Here is a 12,852-nt window from a genome sequence, read left to right on the forward strand (position 1 = left end):
AGTACTTTGGGGCCCTTTATGTGCTTGCCAGAATTGTTGCAAGATTACCACAAATTAAAGACTTCTAAGTGTTTTGTATTTGCCGTGCTATAGTTGGGCAACACCTTATTCCATAAAATAGGTTCTGTGTTCTCTCATGTTTATTTCTTTCACAGCGTTTAACTCAGTCTGTAGAGTGAGTAACGGGATGCTTGTGTGCATGCAGAAATGACAAACTCAGGTACAATTGACAGGTGACACCTGAGGCAGAGATGACTGATTGTAGCACACTGGATGTCATGGTAGGTCTGGACAGAAGGGGACAACACTTTCCAACCAGGGAAAGTTGTGGCTGTGGAGGGATGTGAATCATGCCAGGAACCTCAGCACTTTGGAGATGGAGTCAGGAGGATGGGAGCCCAAAGGCCCAGCCTTCGCTGTCTAGACACCCTTTATTCTTTGATAATTCCTGCATGGATACAAATCACCCCCCACCCCACCCCACCCCTGTCTCCACACCCCACCTTCATGTCCTCTCCTCTGTTGTTGTTTTAATCCACTCGTTCCGGTTCATGCTGCTTGCTGCAGCGTTGGATGATGTTGCACACGTAACCATAGCTACCTAGTTCAAGAGTACACTGGCAATGACATGTTCAAAAGACAGCATTTCACAGCATCCTGACACATCCTCCAACTCTTACTTTTCCCACCCCCCTCTTCTACAGTGTTCTTTGAGGGTGGGGAGGAGTGTGAGTCCTCAGCCACCATTTATTTGATTTTTGGGTGTTTTTTTTTTTTAACATGAGAATTTTAGTATTGCAGCAACAAGAACTTTATTTTGGAAGGTGGATTCTAGGTGCCTTAGCTCACAGAGCCTGCCTGCCTCATCTGATTCAAGGGTTGCTGCTTTGAAACACTGGGCATTTAATAGATTAGAGTTACCTCTGGGTTCGTTCCAGTCACATGCATCCTCCACCCCACCCCACTCCCCACCCCCCTTTTTTTTAAGTAGATGAGCAAAACAAAGGGCTTGAGCTTAACTTCCTACAGTGATTGGAGGACTGTAGTTGGGTTTTCTAGTCTATAATCCAGCACTTTGGTTTTCTTTAAGTTTCTTTCAGAAACAATATCATACACTTAAAACATATTCCTGAATTCTCATAATTGTAGGGAAGCTGTACAGCTAGGATCTCCCATAAACAATTAAAAATTAAGTCATACTCATTAGCAGAAGTTTGAGAAGGTAATTAATATTATATGGGTGCATAATGATAGAGTTTTAATCAGATGAGATTGGTGTCCTGATTTGGATTCCTACATGCATGAACTGAGAAAATGTCACGAGGAGGATAATGAGGATGCAGCCACTGGATAACCAGTGTAACTGCCTTCCCCAAAATGTGGTGATTTGGGTCTCCTCAACTCAGACTTCTAGCCTCCAGAATGTAAAAAAATAAATATATGTATTTATCAAAAAAATGTCTTAAACTTGATTATGTTGTAAAAACAATAGAGTTTTCTTTCACGGTAGGGAAAGTCGTTTATGAAGCTAGCATATGGGAATAATTCTTTGTAATTTTGTGTGTAAGTTGCCTATTTCTTTATCCAGTCTTCAGCATCTTAGCTCATTCACTTGGCAATTCCCAACCAAGCACCTTAGTAAGGACAAGCTCATCCACTTAGCATAGCCGTCTGTTAGGAACCTGGTGGGAGCCTCCTCCAAGCACTTCTACAGAGACCCTGTGACTCAGCTCCCTGCAAAGTCCCTCTGGTTTTCCTGTGTTCCCTCTCCTTTTTTCTCTTTATGAAGTATAATTATCTGAAGGCCCAGTTCACATGATGAGCTCATCCTCATCTAGGCCCTCCTTCCAGCTCTCATGGTTGTGTCCTACTGTCTTTCTTGATTTGCCTTTGTAGTTGGGTAACTAGGAACCTGTCTGTCTTGTCTTTCACATCCTAAGAGCAAGATCTTAAAGGTAAGAACTGTTTACTCTGTCCTTCCATCAGCCTCGTATCTAGTATCTGTCCTTTACTGGTGTGCTCAGCATTGGTATCTGGAAAATTTAAATATGAAGTTAGTTAATGTCGATCAATATATGTGCAATTTACAAAACCAAATTTTGTGTTTGTCTTTTCACTGCCTCTGTGTCTTGCCGTTGATGGCATACCTATTTATATTATATAAAGCAGACATTGTAAATTCAAATGTCTTCAGACCAATGAGACTTGGCCAGCACAGCAGGATAACATGTTTAGTCTATTCTTTCAACAAAAACATGGTTTCAATTAGCCATACGGGGAAATATTCCCATGGGAAAATGTCTCATTTTTCCCCCTTGAAACAGTAGAGACTGCCTTGGTTTTCTCACTTGGGGAAGACATAAATACAAGTATTGTCTCTTAGCTCTACTGTGAGGAAAAGCCTCACCTGAGGTAGAGTGACACATGGCAGTCGACTCTCAGCCTACTGGGAGCAAAGAGGGCATGTTGTACCAGCATTGCCAGATACAGATAACTGGAAGTGTGTGTGTGTGGTTTTTCAAGACAGGGTTTCTCTATGTAGCCCTGGCTTTCCTGGAACTCACTGTAGACCAGGCTGGCTTTGAACTCGCAGATCAGCCTGCCTCTGCCTCCTGAGTGCTGGGATTAAAGTTGTGTGCCACCACTGCCTAGCAGATTTTTATGTGAAGTTGTTTTTTTGTTTTTGTTTTGTTTTGTTTTTTCAAAATAATATGGAAAGTACTAGAAGCAAAAGAGATGACACATATGGAGGGCACATGGGATTTCTGGTCTATATTTTAAGGGGTGGTGACCGTTCTGAAAGGCAACAACATTATTAGGAAAGGTTATGTCATAAAGCTACGTATTTAAATGTATGATCACTTTTTCCTGATATTTTGGAAAAGCAATTGTTTTCCCCCGAGCAAGGCAGTATAGTACACTGATCCTGAATTTGCAATAGGTTTACCTCTACCCGCGGCCCAGTTTTCCAAGATAGAGGTAAGCGCTTTTCATGTCCTCCAGTAGTATACCACAGAAGGGGGAGCCAGCGAGAACGTTCTTGGGGTCATTGGAGCATCTGAATGGCTGTTAGGAGCTGGTGAATTAGACCCAGTATCTGCTGTAAATGCTGCTGTCTGTTTCCAGTGGGGAAGGATGAGTGTCCTTTAAGCTGCTGTGTTAGCACCTGCCACCATGAAGGTAGGTGTAGTTTGATGTTTCATTCCTTAGAGGGTTGGGCCATTACTCTTTCTTTCTTTCTTTCTTTCTTTCTTTCTTTCTTTCTTTCTTTCTTTCTTTCTTTCTTTCTTTCTTTCTTTCTTTCTTTCTTTCTTTCTTTCTTTCTTTCTTTCTTTCTTTCTTTTTTGATGTGTTTATTCCAGACACAGTACAAATCTGTTTTCATTATTAAAGTTAAATATTACAGCCAAAATTTATCAAAACTCACACCCCTCCATAAACCCAAATTATACCTTAGAAGCATTTAGTGATGCCATTTGAAGATTGATTTTTTCCCCCCAAATGTTTTAAGGTACAAATGTATACATACCTTAAATATACAGGTTTTTTTTTTAATGTGTGATAGCCCTTACATATTCTATACATCTACTCTCTTGGGCACACATATATTCCTGTGTATACTTTCTTTTTTTGTTTGCTTGTTTTTTGAGAGAGGGTTTCACTGTAGCCCTGGCTATCCTAGAACTCACAGAGATCTGCCTACCTCTGTTTTCCTTTCAGGATTAAAGGTAGAGGAGCATGACACCATACCCAACCTTTGTTCCTGTATTTTTGTGTGTACATCCCATCCATACCCATTCAATTTTTACTTTTTGATGAGTCACATCCTTGCAGATGTCCCTTATGTGCATATGTTCTATTTTCCCAGTGAAAATACAGGAAAACAAATCTAACTCCTGGGCCACACGGATATGATTCTCTCTTACTTCTTCCTGGTAACTGTCTGTGTTTTAGAATCAGTCCTAACAGTGTTTGAGTTGTTTTTTAATGGAATTTTTTCCCCACAGTGGTGATACCTATTCATTTCCTGGTCCCATTTGCTTAGAACACCTTTTTCTGTCCTTTTTACAATTTTGAAGTGTGTGCGTGCGTGCGTGCGCGCACGCCCTGCAGGATTCTGTTTTCCATCCTATGGCTCCTGGGAATCAAACTGAAGTTCTCAGGCTCGGCAACAAGCACCTTTACCCCTGAGCTGTCTCCCCATCCCAGCTGTCTTGATGCTTTAGAATGCCGGTTTGGGGTTGGAGCCATGGCTCACCATGTGAAAATGTGTAGTGCTCTTGCAGGAGAGCTGAGTTCCCAGCACCCACGTCAGGCAATTCTTAGCTGCCTGTAACTCCAGCTCTAGGGAAGTCAATGCCTCTTCTGGATTCTTCAGGCACTGCACTCATACATCAGCCCACATTCTCAAATAAACATAATTTTAAAATAAAAATATAACTGGCCATGGTGGTGCATGCCTTTATTCCCAGCACTTGGGAAGCAGAGGCAGGTGGATTTCTGAGTTAAATGTGTACCTGATGTACATGAGTTCCAGGCCAGCCAAGACTACACAGTAAGACCTTGTCTCAGACAGAACAATTTTATATGTTGTCCTTATTTAAATCATATGTATGATGTATGATTATATATATTTATCTACCGATGTCAATAAATGTATATATGGAATTGACATCGGTAGATAAAATAAGTTCAGAATACTAACCATAGTTCAAAATTAATAAGCTTTTAAAATAGGAGTTGTGCTCCAATTATGGGGAAAACAAAATGCCAGTTGAGAAGATAATTTTTGCAATCATGAACTTTTCCCCATCCGTCTCTCCTTTGCCGTCACAAGTGAACTGCAGGTGCTCTTCGAGGGTTTATATCATACCTCTTCAATATTAGTTTGACACTGGAAACCATAGTTTTTCTATCGCTTTTAAGCAGTGCTGGGATTGAAGATGTAGCCCACTAGTAGAGCATATTCTTTGCAAGTGTGAGGCTCTAGGTTCAACCCCTAAGACCTTTCCACCTCATGTGGTTAAGTCTGGAACACTTTATGGGGACTGTTCGTTTATTTAGACATTAAACTTTTTAATTAAGAGAACATGCCCTGATAATTTTTTCTTTACTAGTCTTCGTGTGTTGGTTGGAAAGTCACTGATAAATGAAGACTCGGGATTGTGTATCCATTAAGTCATGGTGGGAAGCTTTCTCAGAGTCAGTAAACTAAATAATCACCCTTTTCTCCATGGGTACACACTTGGAAGGATGGTGAAATAAAAAGAGTATGTCATGTGGAAGATTGGGTGTACCTCATAATCACATACCAGAATTTAGGGTGGGACCCAGGTATGTGTAATTTTTATTGTTTTTTGAGATAGAATCTTGATGTGTAGACTGGGCTGGCCTCGGACTCCTACTTCAACCTGCTAAGGGCTTGGATTACAGCCTTGCATTGCACATGTGGCCTCTGCTTTGGTGATTTTTAAAATAATTTTATATTGAGTGTGTATGTGAGTGTGTATATATGTAGGTACAGGGTGCCGCAGTGAGTGTGTAAGGTCAAAGGACCGCTTGTAGGAGTCAGTGCTCTCCATCATGGGGTTCTGAGAATCACAGAATCGAGAAAGAGCTATCAATCTGTCAATCCTGTCCGTGTCAGTATCATCAAGCTAAATGGCAAACATCTTTGACCTTAACCCACTCTCCAGCCTTAGGGGGGGTTGTTGTTGTTGTTTTGTTTGTTTGTTGGTTGGTTGGTTGTAGGTTTTTGTTGTTCATTTGTTTTTTGTTTGGTTAAGAATTTCACTTTGTAGTATAGGCTGGCCTCAAATTCACAGTCTACCTTAGTCCCCTGAGTACTAGGCTTACAGGCTTAAACCACTGTGTCTGGCACATTAACACTTCTTAAAGATTCCAAGGAAATTCTAAAGTTTGGTTCAATTTGACACTTGTAAAGGAGGTTTTGATTTTTTTTTTTAATCTCCAAGTTAAAATGTGTTCATTAAAAACAATTGCCAAACCAGGTGATGGTGGCACACACCTTTAATCCCAGCACTCCGGAGACAGAGCCAGGCGGATCTCTGTGAGTTCGAGGCCAGCCTGGTTTACAGAGTGAGATCCAGGACAGGCACCATAACTACACAGAGAAACCCTGTCTGGAAAAACAAACAAAAACAAAAACAAAAACAAAAAAAAACCCAGTTGCCAAATTGCCAAAGTCTTAGATCTGTTGGAAGAATACCACTGACAAATGTGTAATGTGTAAGACAAACCTTACGTGTGTGGTGGTGCACACCTATAATCTCAGTACTTGTGAGGCTACTGTAGGAGGGTGAGGAGTTCAAGGCCCAGCCAAGCTACATAGTAAATTTGAGGACTACATGAAATTTTGTTTTGACCAAAAATAAAATAATAATAATAATAATAAATTTAGAAATAAAGTTCACCTAGCCTCAAAGAGTCAGTTTTTAGAGATACTTCATGCTGCAAAAGAGCTTACACACAGGGAGAATCAGGCTTAGGGGGAACACATAAAACCAAGAATAAAAATCCTTTCCATTAGCCAGGCATGATGGCACATGGCTTTAATCCCAGGGAAGGAGGCAGAGGCAGGCGGGTCTCTGGAGTTGGAAGCCAGCCTGGGCTACATAGCAAGTTCCAGGCCAGTCAGGACTACATAGATTGATCTGTCTCAAAAAATACAAAACTGTAAGAGTTTCCAGTCAGCCAGGGCTTCATGGTGAGACCTGTCTCAAAGGAAAGAAAAGATAAATAAATAAATAAATAAATAAATAAATAAATAAATAAATAAATAAATAAATAAATAAATAAATAAATACAAGTGAAATAACTCTACACTTGTTTTGACTGACTACAGAAGTTAGTCAGAAAAATACTCAAGTTAAAAACAGGCTACTCAGCCAGGTGATGGTGCACGCCTTTAATTTCAGCACAGGCAGGCAGAGACAGGTGGATCTCAGAGTTTGAGACCAGCCTGGTCTACAGAGTGAATTCCAGGACAGCCAGGGCTACACAGAGAAACCCCCATCTTGAAGGGGGAAAAAAAAATCAAAACAAGACAAAACAAAACAAAAAAACCAGTCTACTCAATAGACCTTATTAAAGGTGGAAAGTTATATATATAATCATTTTATTTCTATGTGTATTGGTGTTTTGTCTGTGTAAGGGTGTCAGGTCCCCAGGAACTGTAGTTACAGACAATTGTGAGGCATCCAGGTCCTCTGGAAGAACAGTTTGTGTGCTCTTAACTGTGCTCGAGCCATGTCTCCAGCCCCTATATATAATCTTAGAAATACACTAAGCCTATAACTAAAAGTATGTCAGATATACAACGAATTATACGGTCCTATAAAAGATAAGCAGTCAGGTTTTAGAAATAAACTAGCAGCCGGCGTGACAGCCACCAACATAGGATTGCAATGAGGGAAAGCAAAACCGTTCACAGAGTTTGCAGGGCACGGCTTTAGCAGTTTCCTCACCCTTACAGTGTCTTGTCTGTTCACAGCCCGGTTTTACACTACATAGTACACAGTAGTACATGTTACATCATAGTCACAGTAAGACTGGAATTCAGATATGCTTCTTAGCAGTAATGCCACATATTTCTGCCCCCCAGTTCTTTGCCACTGGAAAGCAATACAAATGTATGGCGTTGCCCACGGTCTGACAGCTGAAGAACGTTGCTAACATTTACTGGGAACATACCATGCACCAGGAGTGCTAACCATTTGACATGCGTTGTTTTCCCCAAACCTTGGGCAGGCAGCCCTAGGATCGGTGCTTTTTATAATGGCAAAGTGATGCCAAGACAGTAGGTAGGTAACCTATTCAAATCTGCAGTTGGTAGGCAGCTGAGCACAGGCTCCTAAGGAGAGATACCTCAGGCTAAGGAGAAATACCTAGTAAGTGAGGAAATGTAAGAAGTAGAGGAACAGCATTAAGTCATACGCCTGAGGCAGAGAGCAGATGGCAAAGGGAGAGAAGTGTTCTTGTGGACGATTTAAGTTCCAAGGCAAAGGAGAGTGAACCGCAGAGGCCAGGAAACAGCAGAAAATACTGTTTCCAAGACAAAGAACAGGTATTTAGGAGTAAGATGCATTTGGACATGGCAGACCAGTTGTGGACATCAAGCCAGACAGTGGGAGATGATCTCTGAAATTGGTTCAAGAGAAACCAGACTACAAGTAGATGGCCCCGTAAAGCCTGTGAGGTTTGGGTGTATCTGTTCCTCTACTGCTTTCCTAGTCAGTATTTCCTTTCTACCTTCCTTAGATACCCTCTTCCCTGAAACCAACATCTGTGTATAGCTGTTGTTTTTGTTTGTTCTAGGCCCGTGGTTCTCAACCTTCCTAATGCTGCACCCTTTAAGACAGTTCCTCATATTGTAGTGACTCCCAACCATAAAATTGTTTTCGTTGATACTTCATAACTAAGTTTGCTACTGTTGTGAATCATAATGTAAATATCTGATGCAGGATGATGGTAGGCAAGGGGTTGCGACCTACAGGTTGAGAACCACTGCTCTGAGTACTTGTGTATTCTATTCAGGTTTGTGTCATCTAATGTAGAAATTGTCTAATCCTGGGAACTACTTTTCATGAATCAGCTTCTATAGGTGAGTGTTTTATAAATCTATGTAAGTGCAGGTACCTAGATCTACAGGAATTATGTGCCGGAATTACGTATGGTCTTGCTGGTCAACTTGACTGGATCCAGAATCACCTAGGGGCCAGTTCTTTGGGCAGACGTGTGAGAGATTATCTAGATTAAGGTTAGCTTCTGAATGTCTGTGAAGATCCATCCTAATTTGGGCTGCACCAATCCCTGGCCAGGGATCCCAGGACTTACTGGAGAGACAGCTGAGTATTAGCATTCGTCATTCTCTACTTTCTGTTGTGCAGGGGATGTGACCAGCTGCTTCAGGCTCCTGCTGCCTTGACTTGCCAGCTGTGGTGGACTGTACCCTTGAACTGTGAGCCAGAATAAACCCTTCCCCCTTCTATTGCTTTTATTGCTTTTGTGGGGATATTTTATTGCAGCAACAGGAAAAGAAACTAAGACAGACTGTAGCATGTATTACTAATTACTAATGTAGATCAAGGGAGCTCATTGTATTTGGGCCTGTGGCTTTACGGTATATCTGACTGAGAATATTGTCATATTTTTGTGAGAAATACCATGCTGTTGTAAGCTTTTCCCTAAACATTAAATCTGAAAGCAGCTAAGAACTGCAGAGAACTCGCAAGGGCTGTAGCTCAGTGGTGGGGTGTATGCTCTGCATATGTGATACCTTGGGTTCAGTCCCTGAAATCCCCCCTCAAAACAACAGGGAGGAAGGGAGCAGGGGAAAGAACTGGAGAGCACCTTTCCACTGTGGATGTGCATCATTCAGTCAGCCTGGGAGAACACTGCCTCACGTTAAAGTGTTCTTTATCTCTGACCCATCACTCCGCTCTTACGGTTCTTACCTTCACAGTGTTGAGAAATAATGTTGCAGTATTCGAAATGTATGCAAATGCTTAATAGTTTGTATGAAAACACCGTAAGATTTTTAAACTTTGTTTGGGACTTACCTATCATCAAACTTTGATATGCTTTACAGAACAAGTAGTCACACCCCAAAGGGAGTGGGGACTAGAATGGATAATTATGAAAATTCAGACTATTCAGGAAACCACTGAAATTCAGCCAGTTGGACTTTTATTTATTTTGGAGACAAGATCTTTTTCTTTCTTTTCTTTTTGGTTTTTCGAGACAGGATTTCTCTGTATAGTTTTAGAGCCTGTCCTGGAACCTGATCTGTAGACCAGGCTGGGCTTGAACTCACAGAGATCCACCTGCCTCTGCCTCCTGAGTGCTGGAATTAAAGGCGTGCGCCACCACGGCCTGACTGGAAACAAGATCTTACATAGCCCAGACTGGTCTGGAACTTGCCCAGACTGGCCTCCAACTTGCTATGCAGCCAAGAGTGGCCTTGAATTTATGATCTTCCTGACTCCCAAGTGCTGGGATTTCCATGTGTGCGCCACCACACTAGGTTTGTGCAGTGCTGGGATTTCCATGTGTGCGCCACCACACTAGGTTCGTGCAGTGCTGGGATTTCCATGTGTGCGCCACCACGCTAGGTTCGTGCAGTGCTGGGATTTCCATGTGTGCGCCACCACACTAGGTTTGTGCAGTGCTGGGATTTCCATGTGCAGTGCTGGGATTTCCGTGTGTGCGCCACCGCACTAGGTTCGTGCAGTGCTGGGACCCAGGGCCTTGTGCGTGCTAGACGAGCACTCTTCATCTGAAGTATATCCTCATCCCTGAAACTTGAAGATGGACCTCCAGGCTGGGCAGTGGTGGCGCACGCCTTTAATCCCAGCATTCAGGGGGCAGAGGCAGGTGGGTCTACAGAGTGGGTTCCAGGACAGTCACAGCTGTGACACACAGAAACCATGTCTCAAAAAACCAAGAAGAAAATGGACCTCCAAACTGGGCATGGTGGTGCACACCTTTAATCCCAGCACTTGGGAGGGACCCTAATCTAAATAGTGAGTTCCAGGCCAACCAGGGCTACACGATAAGACCCTTTCTGGGAAAAGCATGTCCCTATTAGAGCCAGGGCATAGACATGTATTAAAGAATATTGTTTTATCTTTGCCATTTGTGTTTTGCCCTTCCTTTGATGAAAAATAAATTCAGCACTTATATGCCCAAGAGGTGCCTTTGGCTTCCTGCTGTTTGAGTCTGGTCTGGAGTTTTTATGGAAAATGTTTGAAATTAAGGCTCTTATGTCAGGCAGGGTGGTGCATGCCTATAGCCCCAGCCCCAGAGAGGCGGAAGAATTCTTACATGTTTAAGGCCAGCTTGTTTTATATGCCTCGTTCTGGGCCAACCAGGGCTACATAGACAGACTTGCCTCGGCATAAACAAGAAGGTTCCTAATGTATCTGCTATCCTGTAGAATGCCAGAGAACTGCCTGCTTTTGATAGGTAGCTGAGCATGCCCCACAGCCCATGCCTGTTGTCTGCCATTGAAGGATTATAGCATTGTGCAGTACTTGACCAGATCTGAGTATGTCTGGTTGGTGAGAGATCAGCACCCACATATACCTTAATGGAAAAAATGACCAGGCCCTTGGCAATGTTATGACTGCGGAAGAAACATAATAACTGGCTCAGTTCACACTCACAGCAAGTTCCCAGCACTGACCTAAACACACTTGATAGAAACAGAAAACTGGAATAAGAACTCTTCGGCTGGCAGAGCATACATATTTATACATTCTTCTGTGTCGAGCTCAGTGGTTAGAGAACGTTTTCTGGCATGACTGCAGTACACAAACGTTTTCAATTTGAGCTAGCACATTTTTCATCTAATTAGTATTCAGGATAAAGTTCACTGCCCTGGAGATGGCTTCGCTCAAGTTTTAAAAACAGACTAATGAAGTTCAGGTCTGGGACAGGGGACAGTGATATGGATTGGACTTGTTTCCTATGAATGTCTTAAAAGCTGTGTAAGCTCTAGAGAGAGGGGCAGTCTGTTTCCAAACAACTGATGCCCTTGCACAGGCTACTCAGTGCTTTCGGTTGTTCAAAACTTAGGTTTGGCAAATTCCTTGATTTTGATCAAGGGGAACCTCGTGAAAGCAGTAATAAACTAGAGCAGTGGTTGTATATAATTAGGTATATTAGGGGGCATTTCAAATAAGACTTGCCGGCTGTGGTGGTGCACACCATTAATCCTGGCACTCTGGAGGCAGAGGCAGGCAGATCTGTGAGTTCAAGGATAGCCAGGATACATAGACCCTGTCTCAAAAGACCACATACACAAAATTCTTAGCTGGGAGTGGAGCTCAGTGATAAGAGCATATGCTTACCAAGAAGGAACGAGGCCCTAGGTTCAATATTCAGTAAAACAAACACCCCCAAACCTCAAGTAGTCTCTAAAGACTAATTTTGATGAAGTACGTTCTGTTTCTTCTCTCCACTATTTGAACAGAAAATTCGGAGGAAAGTCATTGTTTATACATGTCTAGCAATCGCCAGCACCACACCCATAAGGTCCTGAAGGCAGAGTAGCTAGAGGAGGAGTTTGTTCTGTGCTGACGGCAGGGAAGGGAGCTGCTGTGGGCACAGTTGCCCCTCACTCAGCACTGTGAAACCTGAAGTGTCTATACTCCACCCTGCCCGCCTTCAGCAGTCCTTGTAGGCTTGATTCTGATGTCTTACAGGTGCCTTGCCTAGGCACTCAGAGTCTCATAATTGTGTTAGACCCGTAGGGGGGAAAAAGAATACGGATTTTGTTTTTTCATCTGTGGGAGTTCTCTCATGGACTGTAATCATTTTGGAGTAGGAAAATCTCCATCTCTGCATTTGTCCAAACCATGCCATTTGTGGCCTGTGAGGCCCTGTGTAGCCTGTGTTAGCCTCAGTTTCCTCCACAAGTTAAACAGGGTGGACCAGATGTCCTCCGAGGGTCCTTTCTGGCTTTCTCATCCTGAAGTTCCGCTGTTTTCTATGCACAGGCAGCGGGGGCACTGTTACGTAGGTCAAGTAGGACTGTGAGGATCATCCGCTGACCTGCTGTCCCAGCAGACAGATGCAAACACCAGCAAGGCCAAGGCCCTTTAGGAGGTCTGTGCTGACTTTGCTGAAGCTGTCGGGGACAGTCTGGGTGATGAAGCACTCCTGCCGAGTGCCAGAGTTGTCAGCTGGCAGGTCCGCTCCGCGGGCTTCCTGTTGGTGTGACCTTCCTCGGGATCCTGAGTGACAGCGGGAGTGGCCCATCGCAAGTTCGGCTTACATGGCCATTGGTTCCTCCACACGCCTGACCAATCCAGTTCCCTGGCATGAGGA

The sequence above is a fragment of the Peromyscus maniculatus genome, chromosome 14 (genome assembly GCF_049852395.1).
Source record: "Peromyscus maniculatus bairdii isolate BWxNUB_F1_BW_parent chromosome 14, HU_Pman_BW_mat_3.1, whole genome shotgun sequence".
NCBI classification, from domain to species: domain Eukaryota; kingdom Metazoa; phylum Chordata; class Mammalia; order Rodentia; family Cricetidae; genus Peromyscus; species Peromyscus maniculatus.